The 13264-nt window shown below is 40.4% G+C and overlaps 1 protein-coding gene across 1 annotated transcript in view; it reads left to right on the forward strand.

The window, feature by feature from the left end:
- LOC149225392 (ABC transporter C family member 2-like) overlaps positions 1-13264 on the forward strand; it is a 620963-nt gene that overhangs the window by 423261 nt on the left and 184438 nt on the right. The window lies entirely within an intron of this gene.

A 13264-nucleotide genomic window follows, 5' to 3' on the forward strand; every position in this document is an offset into this window, starting at 1 on the left:
TGCGATCAGGTACATAAAAGAGATTCTGGGGTTCCTTGCTTTCTTTGGAGAGTCGACCATTTCCTTGATGACTTGCATTACCAGTCATTCCTTTGATCATTGAAGATGTTCCTGGAATGATTGTTATCTTCATCAAGAGATGTGTCTCTACCATTCGGACACTCCTTTGTATGATGGCCAAACTTATTGCAACCAAGGCATCTGCCTTTTCTTCCACCCTTAGAATCGTACTTCCCAGTGAAATGATCATTACGAAGGCCACTTCACCCTCGGTGAATTTGAAGAGGGATGAGGAACCCATTGATCCTTTTGTCCTTGTCCCAACTGTCTTTGGTGATTTCTCTTTCACTCTTGCTTGGGCATTGTCTTCGCCTCATCTCTGATACCATGTTAATTTTAGGTATGTTCTATGCTAGAGCAATTTATTTAAATTTTCACAGTTAGCAATCACATCAGCATTAAGATAAACTGCAAATAAAACATAAATATAAATCGCAGAAGACAAGCCAAGACAAGAGGACACACGATGTGGCACTAGCCAGGGACAAACCCCAATGTGGGGAAACCCTTGATCAATTCTTCTTTTATGTTCTTCAAAGTTCAATAGAGAAAGTGAGAGAGATAGTACATTTACAATAGAAGTCAACACTTCGACTTTTGATATCTATAGAGATCAGTTGAAGACATATGCTTCAACTGATTCTCTAAGGTGACTTCTTAACCTATCATAGTGCTGCATCTCGTCCATTTGCTGCACCTTACCGTGTAGCACCATCATGTTGCATCATGCATCATCATGCTGCTCATGATCACTATGCTGCCCATACATCATGCTGTCCATGATCTCATACATCATGTTGTCCATGATCTCATACATCATGTTGCCCATGGTCTTATCTCTTGTGCTGCCCATTATCATTATGCTTCATGCTGCCCATTGCATCATGTTGCCCATGATCTCATCTATCATGCTGTCCATACTCATGATCTCATTCATCATCATGCTGCCCTTTGTTGACATGCCCATCATGCTGCTCTTACATCATCATGATTTGAGACTGTTCATCCATATCATTCTCATTGTGTTGAGACTGTAACCATCATAAACATTACTGCTTATGATCCTTGTCATTATGACTGCTTTATCACAATGACAGTGATTAGTTTTATGTCATACATCAGTACAGGACTTAATACTCTTCAACTTCATTTGATGAGAACACTTACAGGTATAACGAGATGCTGCTCATAGATATTCCGAGATCATCTTCTCTGATTTATTCATCAGAAGATATTTCCTTCAATCACAGGTATGCCGAGATATGAATTTATTCTGCGTCCTCATCACACCTCCTAGAACCTTGCTACTCCATCAATCTGGGATACCATAATTCAATGCGGATATAAACCATGAACGCAGGTCCTTGTACCCGAGTTTAATTCACTTCATACCTTACACTTAGGCTGCGGCGACTATACCCGAAATTTCCTTCTGCGTTAACAGGTCTCGATTACAACGAATAGGGTTTTATGAACAACGTATAGGGTTGACCATGAACAGCGTATGAGAAGTCTCATGAACAGTGTATAAGCTGTTACTATGACTACGTATGAACTGCATGTATGATATCTTCATAACTATGTATAGACCCTTTATTAACTGCGTGTTAATAACTTTATGCCCTACGTATAAATGCTATGATCAGCATAACTGTGTAAGGTGTTTCCATGACAGCTTGTAGATGTCCCCATGACTTGTATCGTATAGAGTCTCCATTGATTGCGTATAACAGTCCTTATGAATGAGTCTTCATGTCTGCGTTGATTTAGGGCATCATCTGTAGCTAGGGTTCCTTCTAGGCCAGCATATTCTTTTGTTCTCTCCTTCTCCAGAAACCCAAGACATGGAGAGGAGATCACCTCAAGAATACATGTCTAAAATGACTTCAAGTCCTCACTAATTTATACTAAAACGTGGATGATGAATAGACACCTCTATTGGGCTTCTGAGCCTACTCAAGTTGCTGGTCGGCTTGATAATAATTCCATAATCAAAATAAATTCATATCTCCATAAATACTTATCGGAATCGGATGATCTTTAGACCAATCCTACACCTCTCGACGAGAGGGATCCAATAAAAATATCAGCTGCCATAAATAAGCTGACCCACATGGAGTTTGGCCCTAGTTGCCAATTTTAACATTGTTGGGTGAGCCATTTCTAGCACCCAGGTTGTATTCTGAAATTGCATAATGATAAAACCCTCTGAAAAGCTGCACTGGTTTTCCCGCATTGGGTTTTTCTGGGGACATTAGTCCAAAAACAACAGTGTCACTTGTGTGCTTGTTTACTTTCAGTGGATGATCTATATGTGTTGATATTGTACGTGTATTTATTTTCAGTATTTACATGGTAAATAACTTGTTAAGTAATTGAACAAGCAGGAAGAAATAAATCAGATTGTACAGGAAGAACTTCTAACGGGTTAAACTTAGAAATTCCAACAGTGGGGCTTGCGTGAGCCCTTCCTAGCTTTGTGTCACCATCTCTTCCCTCTTCGCTGCCTCGTCTGTGTGTCTTTCTGCCTCACTGCTGAGTATTCTTGGCTCCGGAGAATATCCTCCATCCAAAACTCTCTCTACCCCTCTCTGCAATAGCTCACTATCGAAATTCTCCCGGCAGTTGCTCTTCTTCAGAAAATCGAACTTCTGAACTCTCTATGTATTCTTCCTAGTGACCTTCAAGCCTCCTTAAATAATCTCCTTCTTGACATTCAACGGATCAGATTAGAAGCTAATCAATGGCTAACATCATTTCTTCTTGATCCTTGTATTCTTGTAGAAGTTACATCCACAGTTTATATTAATACCCTTTAATTATTTTATTTTCCTAAGTTTAGACTTAGGGTCCCTTCAAAAATAATTAATTATTTTAATAAAATTGTTTCTGGGGAAATTTTCCAAAACGCTTTCTGGGTTCTTTGGAATACATGTGTCCAAGCCTCCTTGCAAAATTTGAGACTTAGAGCACATCTGATGCTACCAGAAATCAATAGCAATCTGTGAGAGTGAATTTGTCCTCTAGCCTCGAGGACAAATCCTCAATGTTTGTTGAAGTTTTTGTCTGGTTCCCTTCCTTTTCTCCCTTCTTCTGGTTCGAACATTGGCTGACATAGTGTCCTAGCTGACCGCAACTAAAACATTTTATTTTACTTAAGTATTTCTTCTTCTTTTATCCTTTTAAGCCTTATCCTTTGTTGGAACCCTTCTTCACCTTCCCTTTTCCTGCTATGGCTATGTTTTCTTGTTCCTTCTCAAACTTTGGATTTTTGTTGTTGCTACTACTACTGCCACTAACCAAGTTGAGCCTGAGTTCCTCCTGAGTGAAATCACTCCATAAACGATCCCAACTCATAAACTAGTCTTGTCCATAGATAACTTGGACAAAGATATCCCAGTGCCTAGAAAACCCATTCAGGGCCACTCGCACTAGCTCATCATCCCTTGGCTTGTCTCCTATTTCAGCCAACTCAACCCTGGCAAGTCGAACTTTGGTAAGAGAGGAAACCATATCTTCACCCTTTTGCATCTTGATGATCCTCAACTTCTCTCTGAGAATCATTTACCTATTTTCCATAGGATTTTGGTACAGATTGACAATGACATCCCACATCTTCCCTGTCTCAAGATCTACGATATGAGGAACTATATGATCCTTGACTCCATCAAGGATTATCCTCTTAGCTTTCGCATTCTCCTTTTTATAGGTTCCCAGCTACTGTGGATCTATTAGTACTATTAGTGTCAGTCTTTCCAGCCTTCCTACAGTGATCAAATGTGCTCTTACAAAGTGATTTTGAAGTGTCAAGGTCAAATTTTGTCATTTCAGTGAGTCTTCAAGCAAAATTTGGTCACTAGGCATTAGGTCTAGGGTTTGCCCAAATGTCAGTCCATGTCACCATTCAGCTGAGTTTATCATCATTCGTAGGGTTGTCATTATCATGTCAGTGTCTAATGAGTCATTTTACACCTTGTTCATGCTTCATGTTGCGCCCAGGCAAGGTCATTTCCCTCTCCTAGGGTTTTGAAGGCAATTTCTCTTGGATGGTCAAATCACCGGCAAAACTTGTTTCCTGATGTTCATACACCTTCCCCTATCCTTAAAGTACCTTATCAAACACTTCCCATCCCTTAGATCTGCCAAATTCCTCATTTTTGCACAAACCCTAGTTTCTAGCTACAACTTGACAATTTTCTAGGTTTGACCTGTGTTTTTCCCTTTTCGACCCCTTCCCCTCACTCAATCTCTGAGATTCCACTTTCCCTTGCTTCCTAACATCCCTCCCCACTCCCAAAAATTTCCCCAAGAATTTAGAAGCCCTCTATCCCCTTCATTTCGCTCCATTTCGACAAAATCTCTTGTTTCACACATCGGGACAAGTTTCACTCAAAAGCTGTTTCTGAGCAATCAAAGATGAATTTTGAAAAACTGAGAGAGGTTTTTGTCCACAACATGCCAAGGAAGAAAAACCTCTTTCACTTTTTACACAGGTGTCATGGTTTGAGAGAAATGTCAAAAATACCGGCGAGAACGAAGGTGCTTCAAGGACGATTGGCCAAAGCACAAAAACGAAGGAAAACGCCCGATCCACTCCAAATTTTGGCCAAAGCCTCTTTGACTGAGCATGGTACTTGATTGGGGACTCCCAGCCCAAATTTCAAGAAATTTGGAGAAAATTTTGTCATTTGTGAATTTTTTGTGCAATTTTACAGGTTTTGGCCGTTGGAGTGGTCTCACCCCGCGCGCGACCACTCGGGGGGACAGCTCAGAATGAGAAAAACTTTGCATTTTTGGAATTGTCATGCAAAAATACACTTGCCTATGCATGGGGTCAAATTTTTATGGAGATTTGGGCCTCCAAAAGCTCAAAATACATGCAAATTTTGACTTTCTGCCCTTTTTTTGAGTTGCAGAAAGCTGCCTTGGGAGAAATGACTTTTGAGGGGTCAAATCAACTCCAAATTCAGAAATTCTAGTGGGGTTGGAAAGTAGACTCACAGACCTTTCCAATGAGCTATCTTGCACCTGATTTGGACACCGGGAAGGCCCTCAAACACAGCTGCCAATGTGCGCGACCACTCCAAGGGAGGGGCGCGACCACTCAGGGAAATTTCACCATTTTGACCATTTCGGCCTGCAAAACACTGTTTTTACTTTGGTTGACTCTTAATGCATGTAAATGATGGATTTTTGGATAATTTTCATGGCACATGGATACATTTACTCTCCTTTAACCCTTCTAGAAGTTTCCTTGATGTAAATAGTGAATATTAAATGCATGGATGGGTTACCTAAGTTTTAGAGGCAAGTTGTTTTGACTGCCTATTATCTAGTGCTCAGTTTAGAATTAGTTCAAACTGCTCCTAGGAAGCTGAGCTCGACCCCTAGAGGTGGGGAAAGGAGTTAGATGATCTATATTATGCCTTCTCTTGCTCATTTTCATGGTTGGACTCTTGAGGGAGAAGCTCCTATTGTATATTTTACTTGTATCTCTGCAATTTGAGGAAAAGGAAGACCAGGGTTTTGCAGACACCATTGGGATTCTTGTGGACTCTTGTGTTGATGGTGTGTTCTCTTATTGTAATTGTAAGTGTGTTTATGTGTTCCATCTCTTTCTTTACTGCAGCTTATTAAACAAATGAAGTGATAAAGTTTGAATTCATGCTTGCCATGCTCAGCTTTCAAATTTGTTTAATATTTATGTTTTCCACTATCTAAAGAGGATTCAAAGTCATTGTTTGCCCTCTTTAGCTCCCTCTCTTTCTTCCTTGATCATCCATCTCAGCTTAAGGCATCAGCGCAAACTCCTTCCTTGCCCCAAAGACCCACCTGCAAAAACTGAGCTCAATCCCCACACCCTGAATTGCACTCCCTCCAATTGCCACCAAAAACCCCAAAAAACTTTAAATCAAACTTCCTTATCAGTTTACTAGCCTAATATCAGTGTTCCTAATTGTGTCAGCTCATCCTATTGAAAGATCTACCGAGTTTGACCGTAGAGAGCCTTCTCATACCCCGTAGGGCTAGCTACGAGGTGAAATGGTTTGATGTTGCCTTGAAGGTTTACCTTCCTCAGCCTAGGGTGAAATCTCAAGCGCTAACAAGTACGACAATAACATTTGTCTCATACTCCTTTAGTCCATATTCGTCTAATAGAAAATAAATTCTGTTCTTCCACACGCCAAAGTTGGAGGCTCCATCCAATCTGTCATGATCTCTCAAATCTGTTGCGTCCATATATGAAACTCTATAAATATAGCAAAACCTAAAATTTGAAGAAAATAAAGTGGGATATAAGCCCTTGGTATTTCTCTTCCTCTACCCTGCGTTGATTTACTCATGCAAATCCTTTGCATTGATCTGCGCTAATACCATGTGAAATTTCCTTAATTGCAGTTATCGAATTTTATTCTTCTATCCTATGTAAATTATTTGCCTTCAGATATTAATGACAGAAAATAATGAATAAATCACTATTGCAATTTCACAAATAATAGCAGGAAATGAGAAATAATTCACACAAAAAAATTATGAACACCAAAATTTTTGGACAATAGTCCCTAGAAAACCCCCAGTGTGGGTAAAACCTGTTCTGCAGATGAGGTTTTTATTATTGATATTTACCAAAACCTATAATTGAAATGTTACAGTTGGTTGTTGTAAAATAGCAAACCTCTAGCAAAATATTTTCTTCACTTCTACTAGTAAATCTGACCTCCTGGAAGCAACTTGACCCCACAGATCAAATTTGGCCTTCCTCTAAAGCTTCAATCTGGCTCACACATATGACCCTAGAAAATAATTCGGCCCTCTTGGTAACTCACACTAGTTGAAAACATATGCTCGGCCTCAACTTGGAAAATCTGACTCCTTTGGCAAACCAATCCTCTCCTGGGAATTTTGTTCTTCCTCCGACAACTCGACATCCTTGATCAATTCGCACCACTGCTAGGAAATTTGGCCTCTCTATAGAAAATCGATCTCCCTCTGTCATTGAAAATCTGGAAATCACTGTGAATATTTTTCTCTCTAGAAACTTGATCTTCAATCATTGCTAAGACCTCTGTTGTTGGTGTCCCCGTTGCTCGAACTGCGTCCTTGTTATCACTGCAACTGGGTAAGTCAAACTCTTTGTGATGAATCATGATGCCTCCAACTAACCCATCGATTTTCTCTCATAATCTCTCATTGATGAATCAACGACCATGATCTAATCACAATCGATGGCTAAGATCATATTGACCCCATCAAGTGACTTTTCTAGAAGTCTCTAGAGCAAAAACGATTTACCTCAATTAATTTGATTTAATTAACCAATTTTTCTAAGTTAGACTTAGGAAAATATTTAATATTTGGATTATTAATCTAATTAAGGTATTTACCTTGGAAACTTTTCCTAGGTTTTGGAGATAATTATCCGCTCATGTTCCTTAACCTCCTAGACACCAAATAGAGACTAGAACACCTGTCTGAACTACACAAAAACTAACACCTTGATGATGAAATATAGCAAGCAAACCTTATCGGACCTAATAAAACTCCTCCAAAACCCTTTGGGCCCATCGATAACATAATCTCGCTCTTGTGACCTGGATGACACAAACCCTAGAAATCAATCCTAACCGCATTATAAGGAAAACCAAAAATGGGGATATTACAAAGTGCCATAGTCAAGGAGACCAGCTAATGGGATCCACATCCTGAGTGTATTGATGTAATGGAGGGAGCAATTGTGGAGGCATGAGTTACCCTACTTGGCCTGCTTTTTCCACTCCTCTAGTGCACCTTTTACTTCTTTTTAATAATGTTTTTATTTTGGGTGCATAGCACAAGGGTTAAAATTTGCTCTTTATGATGTAGCATTTAATATTACCCCTTAAGATTAGATAGTTCATTGCTCATTAAGGTTGGGACATGCAAGGGTTCCTTTTGATGAAACGAAGCATCAATTGCTTAGGAATCAAGAGATGGCCAATGAGGAGGGTAGAGCTCATGCTAGTCTTTTGCCCATGTGCTATCATATGTCCCAACCATATTTTGCATTTTGATTTTCTTCTTTTTCTTCGATTGTGGCCATAATATGCTTTTCCATTCTTTTAGCTACATCAACCTCTAGGGCAATGTTTCTTTTCCATTCTTTTAGCTATATCAACCTCTAGGGCAATGTTTCCCGACCCTACTCAAGGATTGTGGAAAAGAGAGTGCCAAATCCCAATGAGCCAATAACAAGATAGACCCGAAGAATGGAGGTGGTATAACGGGTTTGTAATGTGAGATGGAAAGTGTCAAGTATGGTGTAGGGAAAAATCAACACACTATTTCTATCAATTTTCCTATAACCCTAAGGCCTCGAGGGACGTCCCACTGGATGATGGCTAAAGATTAATCCCCTGGTAAGGTGGGAGAACATATTTACAATCAAGATCAATCAATGTTCCATATCACCCCTTTATCCATACTAAAATCCCAAGGCAAACAACTATAAGCACCTAATTGCAAAATGATCAAAGCAATGTTGCTTGGGAGCGAGAGCGGGAGCGGGGAGCGGGAGCGAAAACAGGAGCGGGAGTGACCATTTTCAGAAGCTCCCGGTTTGGGAGCGAATCCGGGAGCGATTTTTTAAAAATATATATATTTTTTATATTTTTTAATTTTTGATACATATATGTCAACAAAAACATGTAGAATGATGAATTAGACATAAAAAACACAAAAAAACATAGATTGATCATTGAACCATATCACATCAATCATCTAGAAATTATAATCGTCATCAACCATGTCCACAAGTTAGTAAAATACATATTGCAACTGCAACATATTGAGTCTCAGACTCTCATGAATCATGATTCATCAAATTCAATCTTAAAGTTTCAACTTCAAGCTTTCAAAATTGAAAATTCAATAACATTTATCATCATTGATCACCAAAGTAGTACGTGTAAGCTAAGTTTAACCATTACAAGAAGTAATATCTTAGATATTTCTAAGTCCTAACTTCTAACTGTTAACATGATATGAAATGTTATAAATTTATAAAATGAAACATGAATAATGAAATGAAATGAAACAACTTTAGTCTTTCACGAAGCATCATATTCATAATTCACAATCATTACCAATGAGTTATAATTGCCAAGGCCCAACTTCAAACTTCAAATTTTCATTGTCACAGTGATATATTGTTTACAAAAAATATCATTATGATATGAAAGAGTCAAGAGTCAAGAGTCAAGGACTCAAAACTCAACAGTTATGAAAAGTTGAAAACTAAAGTCTAATAGAAACTAAAAAAGACAAGTAAACTGTAAATCTACATGTGGCCCTTGCCACGAGAGTCTCCAGGAGTATGAGCAAGTCGTGGTGGTCTTCTAGGAGTCTCCCGCACAGACCGACGACCAGAACTAGAACCTCCACGTGAGGGTGTAGATGGAGGTGGCGACAACAAAGGAACAAGACTCGGACCTCGAGCACTGCTACTGGATGGTGGAGGTGGAGGTGGAGGTGGAGGTGGCATGGCTGCTGCAGCTGCTTCATCTTCATCCCTTACAAGTTCCTCTTCCAGTTCTTCAATATGTACAATGCCATCCTCCAAATTGTCATCCTCTGGGTGATTGTCCCAAATTTTATATGTGGGATCCTCATAAGCCCGATCACAATAATGACTCAACAACCTCAAGTTGTAGTGCACATAAACCAAGGTTTCTGCTCGGTTTTCATTGAGTCTGTTTCTTTTCACATTATGTATATAGCTGTAGGTGCTCCAACACCTTTCTGCAGAAGAAGTATTTACAACCTGTGAAAGAACTTTTTTTGCCAATTTTGGCAAAAGTTCCTAGCCGCCATATGTTTCCCACCATGTGAGAGTATCAAATCTATCTCTGTCATCCATTGCATGGAAGTTACCATACAAACCACTGTCACTGAAGTATCTGCCTATTTCAAGGCGCACAGCTGTACATTCCTCCCTGTCAGGTACCAACTTTTCTAATGCTTCCAAATATCCTCTAGTTACCTCTGGATCTAAATGGGGTTTGGTCCTAACCCCACCCCTGTTGAAGGTTGGCCCAACCAAGATGTAGAGTAGTATTTTGGCGTAAGGATATACGCCAAGCAGTGTAGTGGAAGATTAAGTCTATTCCACCGTTGACACACACAATCGTGAATCAGTTTGTACAAGTCGGGATCTCTGTTATGAACAATATCTTTTCTTTGCCCCAACATGGTATCCATCTGCTCATACACCTCGCCAATCACTAGTTTGTCTGTATCTGCAAACCGAATCATGTGATAAATGGGCTTGGTGAAATCCAATACTTGCCTCACACTTGTCCAAAACTGACCATCAAGAGCGGCCTCCTCCACCATTTCAAAACCTCCCCTGTCAGCTGCATTTGTAGCCCTTTCCTTTAATACCTGCCAATGTGGACTTGATACCATGCTAGCCAATGACTCTCTTACCTTCAAAAGGCGCCTGAAGGTGAGGTAATAGCTACCAAATCTGGTCTTCGCAATCTTCAACAACTCCAATCTCGAGTGACTGCGGAAAAGGCCATGGGTATTGCTATGATTTGTAATAAATTTTATCATTTGTTTGCCTTTCTTGTACAAATCACCAATCCATTGGTATTGTTCATTTTTGTTCTTGACAATATCATGCAACAGAAGGTTCAATGTGTGAACCAAACATCCAAACCAAAATATGTTGGGGTATTTATCCTGAATAATTGCTCCCGCTGCCCTACAATTAGGAGCATTATCAATGATGACTTGGATGACATTGTATGGCCCAATACGGTCAATTGTTTCAAGTAATGCTTCTGCAATGTTGATGGTGGTCTTGAACTTGTCTGAGTAATCATGTGCAGTTAGAAAGATGGGACCACTAACAGACACAGCAAGAACACTTATCAATGGCTTGCCTTTTACATTTTTCCATCCATCAGATACAATGGACACCCCATGGTCAGTCCAAGAACTTGTCATTCTATTCAAAGAATGTGATATTTTTGCTTTTTCATGATCAAGGCCAACGGTTCTTGCCTTGTCATACAGGGCTCTTGTATCCTTGAGGGGCATCATTTATGGCAGAAACCATTTCGTGCCAATAAGGTGAGCGAAGAACATTGAATGGTATCCCACATGCATAGAGAACCCTGTAAACCTTTGAATCCACATCATTCCTACACCCCTCATCAAGGAAATCTGATATGGTTCTACGCCTTAAAGATGATGACCCTGTGCCTCCATATCCACTGCCTTGGGAGGATGCTGAAGGACCACTAACAGACACAGCAAGAACACTTATCAATGGCTTGCCTTTTACATTTGTCCATCCATCAGATACAATGGACACCCCATGGTCAGTCCAAGAACTTGTCATTCTATTCAAAGAATGTGATATTTTTGCTTTTTCATGATCAAGGCCAACGGTTCTTGCCTTGTCATACCCAGAGCTCTTGTATCCTTTAGGGGCATCATTTATGGCAGAAACCATTTCGTGCCAATAAGGTGAGCGAAGAACATTGAATGGTATCCCACATGCATAGAGAACCCTGTAAACCTTTGAATCCACATCATTCCTACACCCCTCATCAAGGAAATCTGATATGGTTCTACGCCTTAAAGATGATGACCCTGTGCCTCCATATCCACTGCCTTGGGAGGATGCTGAAGGAGTTCTTTGTGATTGTGAGCTTGGTTCAAAGAAACCCCTTGATTTTTTTGATTTGTATTGGGCTTCCTCCTCTTCCCTTATGTATTTGGCTCTATCCACTGCTGACACCGCTGTACAAGTTTTGATTCCTATTTGTTTGTCTCCATCCCATGGCCTTTTCCCACAGAGGTGTCTTCTAGCACGGGTGTATGAACCTGTGTAATCAGTGTTGCAATGGGGGCAATGAAATTTAGTGGTTCCACCCCCTCTCCCTGTTTCAGCCCTGTTAACATATTTCCACAATGCGGTTTGGTCTTGTTTAGTTTTTTGAGGGTCATGTTCACCCTCCTCCAGCTCCTCCTCACTGGGGTTTTCATCAATTCAGCTTTCTCCAGCTTCTTCATCCCCCTCTTCAGTTTGGCCCCTCCGTTTCCTACTCTCCAGCACCATAATAACCATAAAAGGAACCAAGACGAGGAAAATGCCAAGAAATATAGCCAGGTCCATGGTGTTTGATGTTTGTAGGGTTTTGAATCTGCAAATTAATTTAATTTATTGGGATTAATTAATTTAATTTATTAATTTAATTTAAATTCATAATTTTTAAACTAAATAAACTAAATTAAATTAACTAAATTACTACCTAACTAAATTAAACTAACTAAACTACTAAGTTACTTACCTCTGCAGGCTTGCTCCTCGCTCCTCAGCACTTGCTCCTCGCTCCTCGGCGCTTGCTCCTCGCTTATCCTTGCTCCTTTGCTCTTGCTCTCCAACAAACTCAACTCAATGAAGTGATAATGAAATTTTTTTAGGCCCATTGGGCTTTTAAAACAAAAGAAAATTTTTAAAATTGGAACTTTTTTTGGCGACCGCGGATTTTTTTTCCGCCGGATCGCTCCCGGCGCCCGTCGAAACACTCCCGGAGTGATTTTTTAATGCCCGGGAGTGATCTCCCGATCGCTTCCGGGCATTAAAAATCGCTCCGGGAGCGAAGGAGCGACCGCTCCCTACAGCGCTCCCGAAAATGACAGGGAGCGCAAATTTTTTTCTGGAGCACTCTCCCGAAAATCGCTTCCGTCCGGGAGTGATTTTGGGAGCGCGCTCTCGAGCCGCTCCCTCCCGGAGCGCGATTCGGGAGCGGGTTCGGGGGCGGGGGGCGCTCCCCCGCAACTATGGATCAAAGTACTTTTTGAATAACAGCCAACCTTCATCCAAGTGGAAATGTCAAATGGAAAGAGGTATGTCACTGATGCAGATGGTAGGGGCTCATGGCATATCATCGTCAAGAAGTGAATATTAGGGGCTGCTGGTTGGATGGCTATCCAAATGTGGAAGAAAATTTTTCTCCTATGGGGTTACCCATTGAGGTGGGTAACAAGCTGGAAATGTGCAACACTTGCAACCACTAAGCCTTTTTCTTTATAACGTCTTCCTTGGACAAAGGGTGTTCCATAAATAAGTAATTGATGGACCATATAAATGCGTTTCATGTGCTGTGTGTCTTCATCCTATGGATGGCATTCCAATTTCCACATAATTTCT

This window comes from Pinus tabuliformis, chromosome J (assembly GCF_031772625.1).
Source record: "Pinus tabuliformis cultivar Carrire ecotype Pingquan chromosome J, CPIR1, whole genome shotgun sequence".
In the NCBI taxonomy this organism is placed as follows: Eukaryota; Viridiplantae; Streptophyta; class Pinopsida; order Pinales; family Pinaceae; genus Pinus; species Pinus tabuliformis.